The 21796-nt window shown below is 39.4% G+C and overlaps 1 protein-coding gene across 9 annotated transcripts in view; it reads left to right on the top strand.

The window, feature by feature from the left end:
- The window catches only part of PALM2AKAP2 (PALM2 and AKAP2 fusion), a 624976-nt gene that overhangs the window by 196419 nt on the left and 406761 nt on the right, over positions 1–21796 (top strand). The window lies entirely within an intron of this gene.

Here is a 21796-nt window from a genome sequence, read left to right on the forward strand (position 1 = left end):
TCTCTAAATGATGTGGCACACACAAAAAACTGAGGTAAACAGATGAGGATGCTCAAGCCTAAGTCAACTGGCCATAGTGCTTAACTACCCAAGGCTCTTCCCAGATGCCCCAAGGGCCGAGAAGACTGATATCTTGGGCATCAACCTATAACCCAGTCATTCAGGATGTCCTAGACTAGAAAACAGAACATACTATAGAATGGAGAGTGATGGTTTACACAATAAACATGATACTCCTTTTTTTTTTTTTTTTTTTTTTTTTTGCGGTACGTGGGCCTCTCTCTGTTGTGGCCTCTCCCGTTGCGGATCACAGGCTCTGGACGCGCAGGCTCAGCGGCCATGGCTCACGGGCCCAGCTGCTCCGCGGCATGTGGGATCTTCCCGGAGCGGGGCACGAACTCACGTCCCCTGCATCGGCAGGCGGACTCGCAACCGCTGCGCCACCAGGGAAGCCCGATACTCCTTTTAATTTTTATTCTTTACTTCTTATTTTAAAAATTCCAGAATGAAGGAGGAGGAACATAATTGAAAGGGATGAGATAATAAATTCAGTTGGTGACACACCAATTCTGAGGCATTTGAAACATTTGAGTTCAGATATTGAGATGCTAGGTGGATACCCAGATCTGGAAGGACGTCGGGGCTAGAGAGAGTTTTGGAAGTCATTAGCTTGTATAGATGAGATTTGAAGCCATGGACAAGATTTCTCTAACAGAATGAGAAGAAGCCAAGGATGGGCTCAGGGGAACACTAATATTTAAGGGGCTGATAAAAGAGAAGGAGCTACCAAAATATATAGGGCTCATTTGGAGCTTTTTACCAGGTGATTTAATGTCATTTCATAAGCGAAAAATATAAGACAAATTGATATCCAAGTATAGATATGATTTGTGTTATGTAATGACATACATAGATATAAGCAAGGGCACACACATATGGTGGATTTGTTCATTCATTCACTCATTAACAGTAAATGCATTCATTCTATCAGTAAATGATTACTGCGTGCCTACTATGTGCTTGGAATTATTCTAACCATTGGGGATACAACAGTGAACAAAACAGGTCAAGTCCCTTCCTGAATGGAGTTTTATGTGGCACACCACACTACACACACACCCCACTAAATACTTTACAGCCTCTTCCCCACGAGGTACAGCAGAATGTAGATGGGTTTGTATTTTTACTGAGTCAAGATTCTTTTTTTTTTTTTTTTGCGGTACACGGGCCTCTCACTGTTGTGGCCTCTCCCGCCGCGGAGCACAGGCTCTGGACGTGCAGGCCCAGCGGCCATGGCTCATGGGCCCAGCCGCTCCACAGCATGTGGGATCTTCCCGGACCAGAGCACGAACTCACGTCCCCTGCATTGGCAGGCGGACTCGCAACCGCTGCGCCACCAGGGAAGCCCGAGCCAAGATTCTTTATCCTCCTAAAGGATTGCCTGTCATCACCACCAACATATTGCTTTGGCCCCATTGTTGTATTTGTCTTTTATTCACTTAAAAGGTTAACTGGATGGTTGAATTACAGGATTCTAGCCAAAATGTGCTTCCCATAAAGGAGTTCCCAGCTCATCAGTAAGCTGAGCTGGTTTGGCATCTGTCTTACATTACTAAGGAGCTGGGCATCTGCAGGCTGAGCTCATACTGCAGAGGCATCAACAAGACCTTGATCTGCCTTCACACCATAATTGCTGGATGACAGGGGAGCAGCGGAGGTCATGGTTCAAATCTGAGATGGCAGGTTCTGAGGACAAAGCCTGCAGGGACCATTTTCTTTTGGAAACTCTTTCATTTTAATTCATTGTCAGAATATTCTAACTCCAGGTCTTCCAACTCCAAAGTGAAAGTGAAAGCAAATCTACCTTTTATTGTTCCACCTTATCATTTCCTCCAGAGTTTTTTGTTAAAATTTTCTCAGATAATTAGGAGGGCATAGATCTTTTCCATTTCTGGGCCAGTATGTTCTGGGTCCCCATTAGCTAATAAGCCAACTCCATCTCTAGAATTTTCTATTTCTATTAATGACAGTATCCACTGGTGTCTCTAATCTTGCTGGTTCTTTAAAGTAATTTCCCATCCAAGAAACTTTTCTTACTCTCTGTCCCTTCTCCATTGTCTGGTGGAGACCTAGTTGAAAGCGTATTGGAGATGGGAAGGAGATAGTCATTATGGGTGAGAAAATACTACATTATGCCCAAAGTGTTGGCTGCCCTGTCCTTTTTATTAATGAACTTGGAATAACCCTTGATTCTTTTCTCTTCCATCATCTATCATATCCAATTAGTTATATATGAAGTCAGTTTCTTTAAATACTGTTTGCACATGAATTCTTAAGCCAGTAACTTTCAATGAACCCCTATTAAAAATTAGAATACAATACATTAACCTACTGCTTGACCCAATGATTAACACTTTTAGGAACTTATCTTACAGATATAGTCACACTCATGCAAAAACACCTGTTTGCAAAGATTATTTATTGTAGCCTTATATGTAATAGCAAAAGACAGCTAACTTAAATGTCCATTACTTAGGGAGTGATTAAATAAATTATGATTCATTCATACAGTAGATTACTAGGCAGGTATAAAACAGGAAATTCTTTATATTCTGATGGTAATGATCTCTAAACTATACTGTAAAATGGAAAAAGTTATTATTTGTGGAAAAAGGATACACATGCAATATTTTCTTCTGTATGCATTTAATGTCCCTGGAAGCAACATAAATAACATCAGTTGCCTCTGGAGTGGAGAGTTGGGTGATTGGGAGATAAGAGTGAGAGGGGCCTTTTCACTATAATATACATTGATACCTTTTGATTTTTGAGCCATGTGAACTCTTAGAAATACATATACATGTACATACATTTATACACTTTAAAATTTAAAGTCCTTCATCTAGCATTTCAGGCCTTCACAATCTGGCCCTTGATGACATTTGCAACCATATTTCTAGAATACCACATTTTCCCCTGCAGAAGACCTCTCCTCTTGCCACATTGGTCTGCTCAAACATCTGTCTCGTGCATAGTTCCATCTAGATCCTTTCAAAGTCAAATTGCCAGGTTCCAGTTCTGGTTTCACCCAACCCATGGATCTTGACTTAAAGGAGGCAAATGAGGTATAACAGCAAAACTTGTCCTGTAGGGGCTTCCCTGGTGGCGCAGTGGTTGAGAGTCCGCCTGCCGATGCAGGGAACACGGGTTCGTGCCCCGGTCTGAGAAGATCCCACATTCCGTGGAGCGGCTGGGCCCGTGAGCCATGGCCGCTGAGCCTGCGTATCTGGAGCCTATGCTCCGCAACGGGAGAGGCCACAGCAGTGAGAGGCCCGCATACCGCAAAACAAACAAACAAATAAAAAACCAAACTTGTCCTGTAGAGGGTGGCTCCACCAATCTAAACACCTGCCTGTCACAGCTCTGCCTCTGTGGAAGTGAATTTAGCACTAATGCCAGTACCAGATCCCCTCTGACCAGAGCCCAATGCCACCTTTCTCCTTTCCCTCTAGGATGATATACATGTGGAGGGCTATTGTTCCTGCAAGGTGAGGTTCTTTAGTCTTCAGAGGGAAATCCCCATCCTGTCTAACACTGGATCTCTGCGGACACCAGGCAAGATGTTGCTCAGCAGGCCTGAAGGTGCCCTTGTGGTTTGATGTCCTTTCAGAACTTGCCTTGACCCAAAAAGGAGTCCCCTTTCCAGCTAATGCCATATCTTGCAATTCTTTGTGATGTTGCTTGGCAGGTCTTCATTGGTGCTAATTTCATAAAGTCTGGATCCCAGAGACCTTTCCTAGTACAGAAGTTTATGCTTTTCAAGTGGGACTTTGCCCCTAAAATGGCAAAACTCTCTATCTGTATACTCTCTAGGCCTACCAAAACAGTAGCAGGTACAATGTGATAGTGGAATAATAATAATGTAGTGATAGCTAACAAACATTTAAGTGCGCACTCTGTGCCAGGCACTGGTCCAAGCACTCAACATGCACTAACTCATTTAATCCTCACAGTAACTCTATGTAGTTATTTTTACAGATAAAAAAACTGAGACCCGCAAAGATCAAATCACTTGCCCAAGGTCACACAGCTATAAAGTGGAGAAGCTGGGATTTGAACCCAGGTAGTCTGTCTCTGAAACCCTTAAACACCAAGCATGCTATACCAAGTGTCTTGCAAGCTGTTAACAATACAGTGACCTTTTTGAAATGACTTTTTGATCTCCATCAAAAATACCCCTCTTTTGGGCCACTCACTTTCAACTTGACTTAATGTCCAAGGTCTCACAAAGCTAGTAAGTGGCAGAACCAGGGTTTAGAGCCAAGCAGTCTGGTTCCTGAGGCCAGGCATTTGATCATTATGCTAGACTGCCTCTCTGAAGCAGAGAGGCTGGGGTGATGGACCCTTTATTACGAGTAAGACCTTGACCCAAACCCTAGTGTTCAGCCTGGCAAGAGTAGGACTGTGGTTCCTCCACGTAGGTTTGAAGATGCTCCTTGTCCTAGGGCTTCCATCACATGGCCTGGTCAGTAACCTCAGACTGGACCCATCCACTGTACTCCCTTTTCGAAGTGTGGGTGGGAGGTCTTATCCTTGATCATAGTCCCATTGGTGGAGAGGAGGAGATGGGGTTGGGTGGGAAGAGTTGATCAAAGTCTCAAGCTCTTTCAATATCCACGAAAAGGTCTACTTCCCCCAGGCATCCATGCCTACCCACTCAGCCTTGGTGATCTCCTCCCCTGAACTCCTGTAGTCTAATTGTGACTACCCACAGCAGTTCCCATAGCTTTGCATGGCCACTTGCCTTGGCCATGTATGATGGTGCTGTGCTCCCCAACCAACTCAATACATTTATGCTTTCAAAAATATTTATTGAACACTACCTTGATACCATGCCACCAGGTGGCAAAAAGATGATCAAGACTCCATTCCTGCCCTCTAGGAACTCATGGACCAATAAAGTAACAATTATATTTAAGTGAAGATGTCATCACTGAGATGAGTGAGACATAGAAGAGAGACCTCCTAACTCTGCATGAGGGATCAGGGAAAGCTGCTAAGAGGAGACTGACCTTGACATGAGTCATGAGGATATGAAAGGAGCTTTTCAGGGTGATAAATAGAAAAAGAACAAGGGAAAGAGTATCCAAACAGGAAAGCATTTCAGGAGAATTACAACTAATTCAGTTTAGCTGAAGTACACAACACTTATAAAGAAGGAAAGGAGATGGGGAAGGATCCATAGGCATGAGCTAAAACAGAGCACTAATTCCTCCTGAATGTAAGCTTAATGGCGGGGATTTTTGTCTATTTATTGATGTATCCCTGGTGCTCCACAGTGCCTGGCACAGGGGAGGCACACAGTATGTTTTTGTTTTGTATGAAGAAAAATGAATGTATGTCAGGTCCAGAAATTTGGACTTTGTCTTTAAGGGTTATTTAAGAATTTTAGGCAGATGAGGAATGTTGTTAGAAATTCATTTTGGATAAGCATGCAATCACCGAAAAATGAATACAAGAGCTCAAAATGAAGGCTGGATACAAAATAAACATGCAAACATCAACCACTTATACATACATGTACTTGCCAGTAAAAAAATAAATAGCAATAAAACTGTAAAATAACAAGTAAAATAAGAATGTGCAAGATGTACATTAAGAAAACTATAAAACTTGATAGAAGAGTAAAAAGAAGGCTTGACTAAATAAAGAGAAACACCATGTTCTGGACAGGACGACTCAGTATTGTAAAGATGTCACGCTTCCCTAAAATAATATATAAATTTAACACAGTTTCAGTTAAAATCCCAGTAGGATTTTGTGGTACTTGACAAATAGCTTTTAAAATTCATTTGTATGTATAAATGAATGAGGACAGCCAAGAAAAACTTGAAGAACCAAGAAAAATGAGAAGGGACCTTGCTTAATCAGATCAAAGGTCACTATATAAATCTATGGTAATTAAAACAGTATGGTACTGGAGCAAGAACACACAGAAAAATGGAACAGAGTAGGATATCCAGAAACAGAATCATGTGTGCATATGTACTTAGCATATGATTATAGCTAATATTTATTGAGTACTTACTATGTGCTTGGCACTGTTCTAAGCATTTTGTATTACTCATTTAATTCTCACAAAACTTCATGAAGTAGGTCCTATTGTTATTCACATTTTATTTTTTATTTTTATTATTTTTAATATCTTTATTGGAGTATAATTACAATGTTATGTTAGTTTCTGCTGTACAACAAAGTGGATCAGCTATATGTATACATATATCCCCATATCCCCTCCCTCTTGAGCATCCCTCCCACCCTCCCTATCCCACCCCGCTAGGTCATCACAAAGCATTGAGCTGATCTCTGTGCTATGCGACAGCTTCCCCCAACCGTCCATTTTACATTTAGTAGTGATTTCATGTCATGCCACTCTCTCACTCCATCCCAGTTTCCCCTTCCATCCCTGTGTCCTCAAGTCCGTTCTCTATGTCTGTATCTTTATTCCTGCCCTGCCACTAGTTTCATCAGTACCGTTTTTTTTAGATTCCATATATGTGCATTAGCATATGGTATTTGTTTTTCTCTTTCTGACTTACTTCACTCTGTATGACAGACTCTAGGTCCATCCACCTCACTACAAATAACTCAATTCCGTTCCTTTGTATGGCTTAGTAATATTCCATTGTACATATGTGCCACATCTTCTTTATCCATTCATCTGTTGATGGACATTTAGGTTGCTTCCATGTCCTGGCTATTGTAAATAGTGCTGCAGTGAACATTGTGGTACACAACTCTTCTTGAATTATGGTTTTCTCAGGCTATATACCTAGTAGTGGGATTGCTGGGACCTGTGGTAGTTCTATTTTTAGTTTTTTAAGGAATCTCCATACTGTTCTCCATAATGGCTGTATCAATTTACATCCCCACCAACAGTGCAGGAGGGTTCCCTTTTCTCCACACCCTCTCAAGCATTTATTGTTTGTAGATTTTTTTGATGATGGCCATTCTGACCGGTGTGTGATGATACCTCACTGTGGTTTTGACTTGCATTTCTCTAATGATTAGTGATGTCGAGCATCTTTTTATGTGTTTGTTGGCAATCGGTATGTCTTCTTTGGAGACATCCAATGGCATTTTTCACAGAACTAAGACAAAGAATTTTACCATTTTTATGGAAACACAAAAGACCCTGAATAGCTAAAGCAATCTTGAGAAAGAAAAACGGAGCTGGAGGAATCAGGCTGCCAGACTTCTGACTATACTACAAAGCTACAGTAATCAAGACAGTATGGTACTGGCACAAAAACAGAAATATAGCTCAATGGAACAGGATAGAAAGCCCAGAGATAAACCCATGCACATATGGTCACCTTATCTTTGACAGAGGAGGCAAGAATATACAATGGGGAAAAGACAGCCTCTTCAATAAGTGGTGCTGGGAAAACTGGACAGCTACATGTAAAAGAATGAAATTAGAACACTTTCTAACACTATACACAAAAATAAACTCAAAATGAATTAAAGACCTAAATGTAAGTCCAGACACTATAACACTCTTAGAGGAAAACATAGGCAGAACACTGAATGACATAAATCACACCAACATCTTTTTTGACCTACCTCCTAGAGTAATGAAATAAAATAAAAAATAAACAAATGGGATCTAATGAAACTTAAAAGCTTTTGCACAGCAAAGGAAACCATAAACAAGGCAGAAAGACAGCCCTCAGGAGGGGAGAAAATATTTGCAAATGAAGCAACTGACAAAGGATTAATCTCCAAAATATACAAACAGCGTATGCAGCTCAGTATCAAAAGAACAAACAACCCAATCCAAAAATGGACAGAAGACCTAAATAGACATTTCTCCAAAGAAGACATACAGATTGTTATTCCCATTTTACATATAATAAAGCACATGTAGATGATGCTACATGCAAGCCAGTGAGTGGTATCCAGGCTTTATGACTCAAAGCCTTCATTTTGTTTTATTTTATTCTATTTTATTTTGTGTGGCTATAGTTGAATTTATTTCTATATAGTATTCCATCTTAAAAATATAACCCATTTTACTTATACATTCCCTTACTGATGCACATTGGGTTGTTTCCTGTTTGATGATTTTCCAAAGAACACTGCTCTGAACATTCTTGTCCAAACACATGTACACATCTGTGTTGGGTATAATCCTAAGAGTGGAATTGTTGGGCCGTAGAGTATGTGTATGTCCATCCTTTGGAGATACTGCCAAGGAGTTTTCAAAGTGGAATGAACAGTTTATACTCAAACAGCTGTGTATGAGAATTCCAGTTGCTCCACGTACTCACCCACACTTTGTATTGTCAGGGTTTTTTATTTTAACCCTTGTGGTGTATGTGTAGGGGTGTCTCACTGTGGTTTTTTGTTTTTGTTTTATTGAAGTATAGTTGATTAACAATGTTGTATTTGTTTCTGATGTACAGCAAAGTAATTCAGTTATATTTATTCTTTTTCAGATTCTTTTCCATTATAGGTTATTACAAGATATTGAGTATAGTATATAGTATAGTATAGTATCCCTGTGCTATACAGTAGATCCTTTTTGTTTATCTATTTTATACAAAGTAGTGTATATCTGTTAATCCCAAGATCCTAATTTATCCCTCCCCCACTTCCCCTTTGGTAGCCATAAATTTGTTTTCTGTGTGACTCTTTCTGTTTTGTAAATAAGTTCATTTGTTTCCTTTTTTTAAGATTCCACATATATGTGATATCATATGATATCTATCTTTCTCTGTCTGACTTACTTCACTTAGCATGATAATCTCTGGGTCCATCCATGTTGCGGCAAATGGCATTATTTCATTCTTTTTTATGGCCGAGTAATATTCCATTCATTATTTATCCATTCATCTGTTGATGGACACTTTGGTTGTTTCCATGTCTTGGCTCTTGTGAATAGTGCTGCTATGAACATTGGGGTACATGTGTCTTTTTGAATTAGAGTTTTCTCTGGAAATATGTCCAGGAGTGGGATTGCTGGATCATATGGTAACTCTATTTTTAGTTTTTTAAGGAGCCTCCATACTGTTCTCCATAGTGGCTACACCAATTTACATTCCCACCAACAGTGAAGGAGGGTTCCCTTTTCTCCACACCCTCTCCAGCATTTATTATTTGTAGACGCTTCAGTGATGGCCATTCTGACCGGTGTGAGGTGATACCTCACTGTAGTTTTGATTTGCATTTCTCTAATAATTATAAGTATTGAGCATCGTTTCATATGCCTGTTGGCCATCTGTATGTCTTCTTTGGAGAAATGTCTATTTAGGTCTTCTGTCCATTTTTTGACTGGGTTGTTTGTTGTTTTGATATTGAGCTGTATGAGTTGTCTGTATATTTTGGAAATTAAGCCTTTGTTGCTCACATCATTTGCAGATATTTTCTCCCAGTCCTAGGTTGTCTTTTCATTTTGGTGATGGTTTCTTTTGCTGTTCAGAAGCTTTTAAATTTAAGTAGGTCCCATTTGTTTATTCTTGCTTTTATTTCTACTGTGCTAGGAGATGCATACAAAAAAAATACTGCTATGATTTATATCAGAGTGTTCTGCCTATGTTTTCCTCTAGGAGTTTTATAGTATCTGGTCTTACATTTAGGCCTTTAATCCATTTTGAGTTTATTTTTGTATATGGTGCTAGAGAATGTACTAATTTCATTCCTTTATATGTAGCTGTCCGGTTTTCCCAGCACCACTTACTGAAGAGATTATCTTTTCTCCACTGTATCTTCTTGCCTCTTTTGTCGAAGATTAATTGACTATAGGTATGTGGGTTTATTTCTCTCTCTTTTGTTCAGTTGATCCGTATGTCTTGTTTTTGTGCAGATATCATGCTGTTTTGATTACTGTAGCTTTGTAGTATTGTCCGAAGTCTGGGAGGATTATGCCTCCAGCTTTGTTCTTTTTCCTCAGGATTACTTTGGCAATTCTGGGTCTTTTGTGGTTCCATATAAATTTTAGGATTATTTGTTCTAGTTCTTTGAAAAGTGTCATGAATAATTTGATAAGGATCCCATTAAATCTGTAGATTGCTTTGGGTAGTATGGTCATGTTAACAATATTAATTCTTCCAATCCAAGAGCATGGAATATCTTTCCATTTCTTTGAATCATCTTCAGTTTGCTTTATCAATGTTTTATAGTTCTCAGCTTATAAGTCTTTCACCTCCTTGATCAGGTTTATTCCTAAGTATCAGTAATACTGATTCTGCCTTTATTTAAAATTTTGATATTTTGTTCATTATGGACTTATTTGCATTAATTTTCATTTTTAAAATATTGCATTAAAATATTTGTCTTGACTACTCAGTTGTTTTTTTTGTTTGAAAATTTATTTATTTATTGGCTGTGTTGGGTCTTTGTTGCAGTGCACGGGCTTCTCATTGTGGTGGCTTCTCTTGTTGCGGAGCACGGGCTCTAGGCACACAGGCTTCAGTAGTTGTGGCTCGCGGGCTCTAAAGCGCAGGCTCAGTAGTTGTGGTGCACGGGCTCAGTTGCTCCGCGGCATGTGGGATCTTCCCAGACCAGGGATCGAACCCGTGTCCCCTGCATTGGCAGGCGGATCCTTAACCACTGCACCACCGGGGAAGTCCCACTACTGAGTTTTTTAATGCCTCTTTAAATTTTGTGTCCAAGGCAAAGTGCCTTATGCATCTAATCCTAGTTTCAACCCTGGATGGGAAAAGAAATGATTACTACCTTTGAGGATGACTTGGAAAATCAACATGTTAAGCCTGCTTAGCCACTAATTTGGAAATTCTGTTTCTAGGAATATTACCTAGAGGAATGACTGGACAAGTACACAGTGATATATATATATATATATATATATATATATATATATATATATATATATACATATATATATATATATATGCTCATTGTAGCACAATATAGAAGAAAAAATTGAAAAATTGAACTGACCATCAATAGGGGATTGATTAAATAAATTATGGTACATTTGTGCAATGGAATACTGTATAGGCACTGAAAAGGATGGCATAGAGGTGTACATGTTTAAAGGAAAGGATATCCATATTGTCTTAAGGAGTAAATTAAAAAGCATGACTATATAGAACTATATGTGTACAGTACTCTCAATTAGGCAATACATACACACAACTCCAAAAAAGTCTCAAAAAATAATGTAGATCTTTACTGGAGTCACATGAAAAAGTAGCCAGAGGAAATATTACACTTCACAAAATCTCATCCATTATGGCAGCTTCTCTAAAACTCTTGACTGTCTCTCTCAAAACTCTCATTTTTTGCCAAATCACTCCCTCCCTCCTAATTCTCTGACATATTCTGTTTTTCCAGTGGTAGTAGATAGTGCCTCATACGCCAGCCCATCCCCAGGCCCCCAGGTTTTTCATTCTGTATCTCTACTTATCGCCCAGGAGGCCTAGTACCCGTAACACATTCGCCCTCTTCCCTAGGAGGCAGGTGTAATAAAAATCTGTTTTTGTTCAGGGGACTCCTCAGCTCATGAGTCTGTCCCCCTCTACAGAGGCCAAATTCTTGCTATTCCAGCCCCTCTTGCAGGCAGAGCACAGACGTATGACCTAGGCTCAGTCAGGTGCCCCGGCCCCAGACTTAGAATCAGAAGCCAGCAACTCAAAGCATCAGGTGCCACACAGAATCCAATCCAGCAATGATGGCAGCAGATCCATCCAGTGTCCAGACTCAGCCATGGCAGGGGTTCTTATGGTGGGACTCAGTATCCAGCATCCTGGGGTCAACAGGGCAAGCTGCTGCACTGCGTCCAGTGGTGGGGCTATGGTGTCTCTTCTAGACCAGCTCTACAGTGTGACTGTGCCTTGTTTCTGGCACATGGAGCCTCCAGTCCTGATTTTCTGACCTCCCAGAGACTCTGTGAGTGACCTAATATCCTTTAATAAATCCTTATTCTGCCTAAATTAGTGAAGTTTATTTTCCATTGCTTGCGACAAAGAATCCTGCTTCATACATGTTTATTTTTGGTGTTGCCATGTATACATTTTGTGAAGAGATCTGATTTCAGCATTGATTATTGTACCCCTTTAGGTCCCTCAAAGCAAAACAAGCTGATAGATCAAGTCAGGTTGTTATGTTTTGGGCAGTTTTATTCATCTAGAGCTGCGTAGTCCAATATGGTTGCTACCAGGCTCTTGTGGCTGTCTAAATTTAAATCAATTAAAAGTAAATAGGGGAGGGCTTCCCTGGTGGCGCAGTGGTTGGGAGTCCGCCTGCTGATGCAGGGGATGCGGGTTTGTGCCCTGGTCTGGGAGGATCCCACATGCCGCGAAGCGGCTGGGCACGTGAGCCATGGACGCTGAGTCTGTGCGTCCGGAGCCTGTGCTCCGCAATGGGAGAGACCACAACAGTGAGAGGCCTGCGTATCGCAAAACAAAACAAACAAAACAAAACAAACAAACAAAAAAGTAAATTGGGGAGACAGGAGAAGATGGTGGAAGAGTAGGACGCGAAGATCACCTTCCTCCCCACAAATACATCAGAAATACATCTAAATGTGGAACTGCTCCTATAGAACACCCACTGAACGCTGGCAGAAGACCTCAGACCTCCCAAAAGGCAAGAAACTCCCCACGTACCTGGGTAGGGCAAAAGAAAACAGAAAAAATAGAGACAAAAGAATAAAGAAAAAGCTGTGCGAACAAAGAAGAGAAAGGGAAATTTCTCCCAGCAGCCTCAGAAGCAGCAGATTAAAGCTCCACAATCAATTTGATGTACCCTGCATCTGTGGAATACCTGAATAGACAACGAATCATCCCAAATTGAGGAGGTGGACTTTGGGAGCAAGATAGACTATTTTTTCCCCTTTTCCTCTTTTTGTGTGTGTGTATGTGTATGCTTCTGTGTGAGATTTTGTCTGTATAGCTTTGCTTTCACCATTTGTCCTAGGGTTCTGTCCATCCGTTTTTTTTTTTTTTTACTTAAAAATTTTTTTTTCTTACTAATTATTTTTTATTTTAATAACTTTATTTTATCTTACTTTATTTTATCCTTTCTTTCTTTCTTTCTTTCTTTCTTTCCTTCCTTCCTTCCTTCCTTCCTTCCCTTCTTCCTTCTTTCTTTCTTTCTTTCTTGCTTCCTTGCTTTCTTTATTTTTTTTTCTCCCTTTTATTCTGAGCCGTGTGGAGGACAGGCTCTTGGTGCTCCAGCCAGGCATCAGGGCTGTGCCACTGAGGTGGGAGAGCCAACTTTAGGACACTGGTCCACAAGACACCTCCCAGCTCCACGTAATATCAAGCGGTGAAAAGCTCCCAGAGATCTCCATCTCAACACCAAGACCCAGCTTCACTCAACGAGCAACAAGCTACAGTGCTGGACACCCTCTGCCAAAGAACTAGCAAGACAGGAACACAGCCCCATCCATTAGCAGACAGGCTGCCTAAAATCATAATAAGGCCACAGACACCCCAAAACACACCACCAGACGTGGACCTGCCCACCAGAAAGACAAGATCCAGCCACATCCACCAGAACACAGGCACTACTCCCCTCCACCAGGAAGCCTACACAACCCACTGAACCAACCTTAGCCACTGGGGACAGACACCAAAAACAACGGGAACTATGAACCTGCAGCCTGCAAAAAGGAGACCCGAAACACAGTAAAATAACCAAAATGAAAAGACAGAAAAACACACAGCAGATGAAGGAGCAAGGTAAAAACCCACCAGACCTAACAAATGAAGAGGAAATAGGCAGTCTACCTGAAAAAGAATTCAGAATACTGATAGTAAAGATGATCCAAAATCTTGGAAATAGAACAGAGAAAATGCAAGAAACATTTAACAAGGACCTAGAAGAACTAAAGAGGAAATAAGCAATGATGAACAACACAATAAAAGAAATTAAAAATACTCTAGAAGGGATCAATAGCAGAATAACTGAGGCAGAAGAACGGATGAGTGACCTGGAAGATAAAATAGTGGAAATAACTACTGCAGAGCAGAATAAAGAAAACAGAATGAAAAGAACTGAGGACAGTCTCAGAGACCTCTGGGACAACATTAAACTCACCAACATTCGAATTATAGGGGTTCCAAAAGAAGAAGAGAAAAAGAAAGGGACTGAGAAAATATTTGAAGAGATAATAGTTGAAAACTTCCCTAATATGGGAAAGGAAATAGTTAATCAAGTCCAGGAAGCACAGAGAGTCCCATAAATCCAAGGATAAATCCAAGGAGAAACACTCCAAGACACATATTAATCAAACTATCAAAAATTAAATACAAAGAAAACATATTAAAAGCGGCAAGGGAAAATCAACAAATAACACACAAGGGAATCCCCATAAGGTTAACAGCTGATCTTTCAGCAGAAACTCTGCAAGCCAGAAGGGAGTGGCAGGACATATTTAAAGTGATGAAGGAGAAAAACCTACAACCAATATTACTCTACCCAGCAAGGATCTCATTCAGATTTGATGGAGAAATTAAAACCTTTACAGACAAGCAAAAGCTGAGAGAGTTCAGCACCACCAAACCAGCTTTACAACAAATGCTAAAGGAACTTCTCTAAGCAAGAAACACAAGAGAAGGAAAAGACTTACAATAACAAACCCAAAACAATTAAGAAAATGGGAATAGGAGCATACATATCGATAATTACCTTAAATGTAAATGGATTAAATGCTCCCACCAAAAGACACAGACTGGCTGAATGGATACAAAACCAAGACCCATATATATGCTGTCTACAAGAGACTGACTTCAGACCTAGGGACACATACAGACTGAAAGTGAGGGGATGGAAAAAGATGCTCCATGCAAATGGAAATCAAAAGAAAACTGGAGTAGCAATTCTCATATCAGAAAAATAGACTTTAAAGACTATTACAAGAGACAAAGAAGGACACTACATAATGATCAAGGGATTGATCCAAGAAGAAGATATAACAATTGTAAATATTTATGCACCCAACATAGGAGCACCCCAATACATAAGGCAAATACTAACAGCCATAAAAGGGGAAATCGACAGTAACACATTCATAGTAGGGGACTTTAACACCCCACTTTCACCAACGGACAGATCATCCAAAATGAAAATAAATAAACACAAGCTTTAAATGATACATTAAACAAGATGGACTTAATTGATATTTACAGGATATTCCATCCAAAAACAACAGAATACACATTTTTCTCAAGTGCTCATGGAACATTCTCCAGGATAGATCATATCTTGGGTTACAGATCTAGCCTTGGTAAATTTAAGAAAATTGAAATCATATCAAGTATATTTTCCTACCACAATGCTATGAGACTAGATATCAATGACAGGAAAAAATCTTGTAAAAAATACAAACACATGGAGGCTAAACAATACACTACTTAATAACGAAGTGATCACTGAAGAAATCAAAGAGGAAATCAAAAAATACCTAGAAACAAATGACAGTGGAGACATGACCACCCAAAACCTATGGGATGCAGCAAAAGCAGTTCTAAGAGGGAAGTTTATAGCAATTCAATCCTACCTTAAGAAACAGGAAACATCTCAAATAAACAACCTAACCTTGCAGCTAAAGCAATTAGAGAAGGAAGAACAAAAACACCCCAAAGTTAGCAGAAGGAAAGAAATCATAAAGATCAGATCAGAAATAAAAAGAAATGAAGGAAACGATAGCAAAGATCAATAAAACTAAAGTTGGTTCTTTCAGAAGATAAACAAAATTGATAAGCCATTAGCCAGACTTATCAAGAAAAAAAGGGAGAAGACTCAAATCAATAGAATTAGAAATGAAAAAGGAGAAGTAACAACTGACACTGCAGAAATACAAAGGATCATGAGAGATTACTACAAGCAACTCTATGCCAATAAAATGGACAACCTGGAAGAAATGGACAAGTTCTTAGAAATGCACAACCTGCCGAGACTGAACCAGGAAGAAATAGAAAATATGAACAGACCAATCACAAGCACGGAAATTGAAACTGTGATTAAAAATCTTCCAACAAACTGAAGCCCAGGGCCAGATGGCTTCACAGGTGAATTCTATCAAATGCTTAGAGAAGAGCTAACACCTATCCTTCTCAAACTCTTCCAAAATATAGCAGAGGGAGGAACACTCCGAAACTCATTCTATGAGGCCACCATCACCCTTATACCAAAACTGGACAAAGATGTCAGAAAGAAACAAAACGACAGGCCAATATCACTGATGAACATAGATGCAAAAATCCTCAACAAAATACTAGCCAACAGAATCGAACGGCACATTAAAAGGATCATACATCATGATCAAGTGGGGTTTATTCCAGGAATGCAAGGATTCTTCAATATACACAAATCAATCAACGTGATACACCATATTAACAAATTGAAGGAGGAAAACCATATGATCATCTTAATAGATGCAGAGAAAGCTTTTGACAAAATTCAACACCCATTTATGATAAAAACCCTGCAGAAAAAGTAGGCATAGAGGGAACTTTCCTCAACATAATAAAGGCCATATATGACAAACCCACAGCCAACATCGTCCTCAATTGTGAAAAACTGAAACCATTCCCACTAAGGTCAGGAAGAAGACAAGGTTGCCCACTCTCACCACTCTTATTCAACATAGTTTTGGAAGTTTTAGCCACAGGAATCAGAGAAGAAAAAGAAATAAAATGAATCCAAATCGGAAGAGAAGAAGTAAAGCTGTCACTGTTTGCAGATGACATGATACTCTACAGAGAGAATCCTAAAGATGCTACCAGAAAACTACTAGAGCTAATCAATGAATTTGGTAAAGTAGCAGGATACAAAATTAATGCACAGAAATCTCTTGCATTCCTATACACTAATGATGAAAAATCTGAAAATGAAATCAAGAAAACACTCCCATTTACCATTGCAACAAAAAGAATAAAATATCTAAGAATAAACCTACCTAGGGAGACAAAAGACCTGTATGCAGGAAATTATAAGACACTGATGAAAGAAATTAAAGATGATACAAATAGATGGAGAGATATACCATGTTCTTGGATTGGAAGAATCAACATTGTGAAAATGACTCTACTACCCAAAGCAATCTACAGATTCAATGCAATCCCTATCAAACTACCAATGGCATTTTTCACAGAACTAGAACAAAAAGTTTCACAATTTGTATGGAACCACAAAAGACCCCAAATAGCCAAAGCAATCTTGAGAATGAAAAATGGAGCTGGAGGAATCAGGCTCCCTGACTTCAGCCTATACTACAAAGCTACAGTAATCATGACAGTATGGTACTGGGACAAAAACAGAAATTTAGATCCATGGAATAGGATAGAAAGCCCAGAGATAAACCCATGCACATATGGTCACCTTATCTTTGATAAAGGAGGCAAGAATATACAGTGGAGAAAAGACAGCCTCTTCAATAAGTGGTGCTGGGAAAACTGGACAGCTATATGTAAAAGAATGAAATTAGAACACTCCCTAACACCATACACAAAAATAAACTCAAAATGGATTAAAGACCTAAATGTAAGGCCAGACACTATCAAACTCTTAGAGGAAAACATAGGCAGAACACTGTATGACATAAACCACAGCAAGATCCTGTTTGACCCACCTCCTAGAGAAATGGAAATAAAAACAAAAATAAACAAATGGGACCTAATGAAACTTAAAAGCTTTTGTACAGCAAAGGAAACCATAAACAAGACCAAAAGGCAACCCTCAGAATAGGAGAAAATATTTGTAAATGAAGCAACTGACAAAGGATTAATCTCCAAAATTTACAAGCAGCTCATGCAGCTCAATAACAAAAAAACAAAGAACCCAATCCAAAAATGGGCAGAAGACCTAAATAGGCATTTCTCCAAAGAAGATACACAGATTGCCAACAAACACATGAAAGAATGCTCAACATCATTAATCATTAGAGAAATGCAAATCAAAACTACAATGAGATATCATCTCACACTGGTCAGAATGGCCATCATCAAAAGATCTAGAAACAATAAATGCTGGAGAGGGTGTGGAGAAAAGGGAACACTCTTGCACTGTTGGTGGGAATGTAAATTGATACAACCACTATGGAGAACAGTATGGAGGTTCCTTGAAAAACTACAAATAGAACTACCATACAACCCAGCAATCCCACTACTGGGCATATACCCTGAGAAAACCATAATTCAAAAAGAGTCATATACCAAAATGTTCATTGCAGCTCTATTTACAATAGCCAGGACATGGAAGCAACCTAAGTGTCCATCAACAGATGAATGGGTCAAGAAGATGTGGCACATATATACAATGGAATATACTCAGCCATAAAAAGAAACGAAATTGAGTTATTTGTAGTGAGGTGGATGGATCTAGAGTCTGTCATACAGAGTGAAGTAAGTCAGAAAGAGAAAAAGAAATACCGTATGCTAACACATATATATGGAATCTAAGAAAAACAAAAATGGTCATGAAGAACCTAGTGGTAAGATGGGAATAAAGACACAGACCTGCTAGAGCATGGACTTGAGAATATGGGGAGGGGGAAGGGTAAGCTGTGAGAAAGCGAGAGAGTAGCATGGACATATATACACTACCAAACGTAAGGTAGATAGCTAGTGGGAAGCAGCCGCATAGCACAGGGAGATCAGCTAGGTGGTTTGTGACCACCTAGAGGGGTGGGATAGGGAGGGTGGGAGTGAGGGAGACGCAAGAGGGAAGGGATATGGAAACATATGTATATGTATAACTGATTCACTTTGTTATAAAGCAAAAACTAACACACCATTGTAAAGCAATTATACTCCAATAAAGATGTTAAAAAAAAAAAAGTAAATAGGGACTTCCCTGGTGGTCCAATGGTTAAGAGTCTACCTTCCACTGCAAGGGACACAGGTTCGATCCCTGGTTGGGGAACTGGGATCCCACATGCCGCAGGACAACTAAGCCCCTGTGCTCTAGAGCCAGCATGCCACAACTAGAGAGCCCGCACGCCACAATGAAGAGCTCATGTGCCGCAACTAAGACCCAACACAGCCAAATAAATAATAAATATTTTTTTAAAGTAAATAAAATTAAAAATTTAATTTCTCAGTATCACTAACCACATTTTAAGTGTTTAGTTGCCATACATGGCTAGTGGGAACTGTATCAGACAGTGAGATTTAGAACATTTCTGTGAACACCAGCAAGTCCTATTGGATAGCACAATCTAGAGGCATCTTGAGGTCTCACCAGCCCACCTTACTGAACCATCAGAGTCAAAGACCACCTTGGAATAGATTCATTGCAATATCTGACCATATCACAGATATGTTAACAGATGAGCAATTGTGCTAACTAGACCAGGGTATATTTTATTTGCATCATTTAAATTGTTCTTGCTTGCTTGCTCTTTGCCTTCCGAACTCTCTTTATTCCTCTCCCTTTCTTTGCCAAACCCATGTTGGTGAATTCGTTCAAGTTATTTGGGCATATGCTCTAAGTCTTCTGTAATAGTATTTGCCCTGCCAACTCCACAGGGTTGCTATGAGCAAAATCATGTAATTTAACTGGGGGGGTGGGGTAGGGTTTCACGTCTATGGCTGGTCTGGAATGAGCCCTGAGATGAGATGATTCTATGATGTTAGCCAGTTGATTTTGAGAAATCACTCCAACTTTCTGGATTCCAGTTTACTTACCAGTCAATTGAAGGAGTTGAATGAGATCACTTCTAAGTTCTCTTCCATTATCAACATTCAAAAATTCTGTTATTCCATATGGAATCCCAAAGACTTTATTTATTATCTCTTCAAGGGAGCTGAGAATAGAGTTCTGATGCTGGTGGGCAATGGTCAGGGAGGTGAGATGAGAATAATCTAGAATGAGTCTTTATTCAAGATTTGATGTGCAGTAGCCCACTTTACTGGTGGCAAAGTATAGGATAGGAAAAGCAAACTGAGAAGCTTAGACTACAGTCTCTCTCTAATTACCTGATGGTCATATTTTTCTTGCACTGTAGTTAATGTTTTAATAATGTTCAGAAGCAACTTGCAAATAACTAAAGTTTTAAATCTGCACTTTCTCTTTGGGTGGCCCAGCTTCATGCTTGGCAACACATTCCTTGCTATTGGAACACTGTCTACCCCAAAATGATTGAATTGTTGTTCCGAATTAGTGTTCTTTAAAAAAATTCAAATGCATATTTGAAAGTTACCCCTTGAGGTCGGCCACCTAGGCCATCCCAGTGAAGGACTATTGAGCAAAGGGCTTTCTAGTCAGGAATTCAGACACACACAGTGTCAGCCTGTCTCTGTTGAATCTCCTGTTCCCACTGTTTCTATTACCAAATTAAAATGTTAGGTCAGACTTCTTGAGAAGCAAGGGTACTCTAGGTGAGAGAGTATTAAGCCTTGCAGATTTGGTAACTTCATATCATTTCTAGAACTTTCTGTTAGGAAAATTGGATGTTCCTCATTGTCAATAGGAAATTGTGTTATGAAAACCATAGCATTAATTGTCATTAACATTTATTAAGCATTTTCTATGTGTTTAGCACTTTATTGACTTTCCCATTTTACAGATGTGGAAATGGAGGCACAGAGAGGTTTAGCAACTTGGCCTTGCCTTATAGCTCCTGGTTAATCAAGGGCATAATAACGTTGAGAGGATTTGAAACTTAGAGTTATCACAACCATCTTGCTACCACATGCAGATAGAAAATGATCGTGGCACACAGAAGGGAAAGATAAAGGAAGCCGAGAAAAATGCTGTCCTGATGACAACAATTGAGCCCTAAAGTCAGTTGTGCCCAAGCCAGTTCTAGCCCTGCACTTTGAAGTTTTGAGGGTTCAGTTAGAGCTTTTGGGGGTCAGTTTTTCTTTCATTTACATCCTTAAGAATCCTACTTGATATATATATGTTTAATATAAAAATTAAAAAATTTTCATTACTACTATTATTTTTTGAAGTGTAATTGACCTACAGCTCTGAGTTCTGGGTGCACAACATAGAAACGTTTGATATTTCTATATATTATAAAATGATCACCATAAGTCTAGTAATCAACTGTCACTATACAAAGTTATTGCAATGTTATTGACTATATTCCCCATGCTGTACATTGCATCCTGTGACTCATGTGTTTTGTAACTGGAAGTTTGTACCTCTTCATCTCCCTCACTTATTTCACTCATCCCCCAACCTATTCCCCTCTGGCAACCACCTGTTTGTTCTCTGTGTCTATGAGAATAATTCTGTGGGGGTTTTTTATGTTTGTTCATTTGTTTTTTAGGTTCCACATACAAGTGAAATCATACGATATTTGTCTTTCTCTGTTTGACTTAATTCACTTAGTATAATACCCTGTAGGTCCATCCATGTTGTTGTAAATGACAAGATTTCATTCTTTTTTTATGGCTGAGTAATATGCCATTGTGTATATATACCACATCTTCTTTATCCATTCGTCTATCAGTGAATACTTAGGTTGTATTCATATCTTGGTGTTTGCAAATAATGCTGCAGTGACCATAGGGGTGCATATGTCTTTTTGAATTAGTGTTTTTGTTTTCTTTGGGAAAATACCCAGAAGTGGAATTGCTGGATCATATGGTAGTTCTATTTTTTAGTATTTAAGGAACCTCCATGCTGTTTTCCATAGTGGCTGCACCAATTTACATTCCCACCAACAGTGCACAAGGGTTCCCTTTTCTCCACATCCTCATCAACACTTATTTTCTCTCGTCTTTTTTGATGATAGCCATTCTGACAGGTGTAAAGAGATATCTCACTGTGGTTTTGATTTGCATTTCCCTGATGATTAGTGATGTTGATC

This window comes from Mesoplodon bidens (assembly GCF_964165515.1).
Source record: "Mesoplodon bidens genome assembly, chromosome: 6".
Lineage (NCBI taxonomy): Eukaryota > Metazoa > Chordata > Mammalia > Artiodactyla > Ziphiidae > Mesoplodon > Mesoplodon bidens.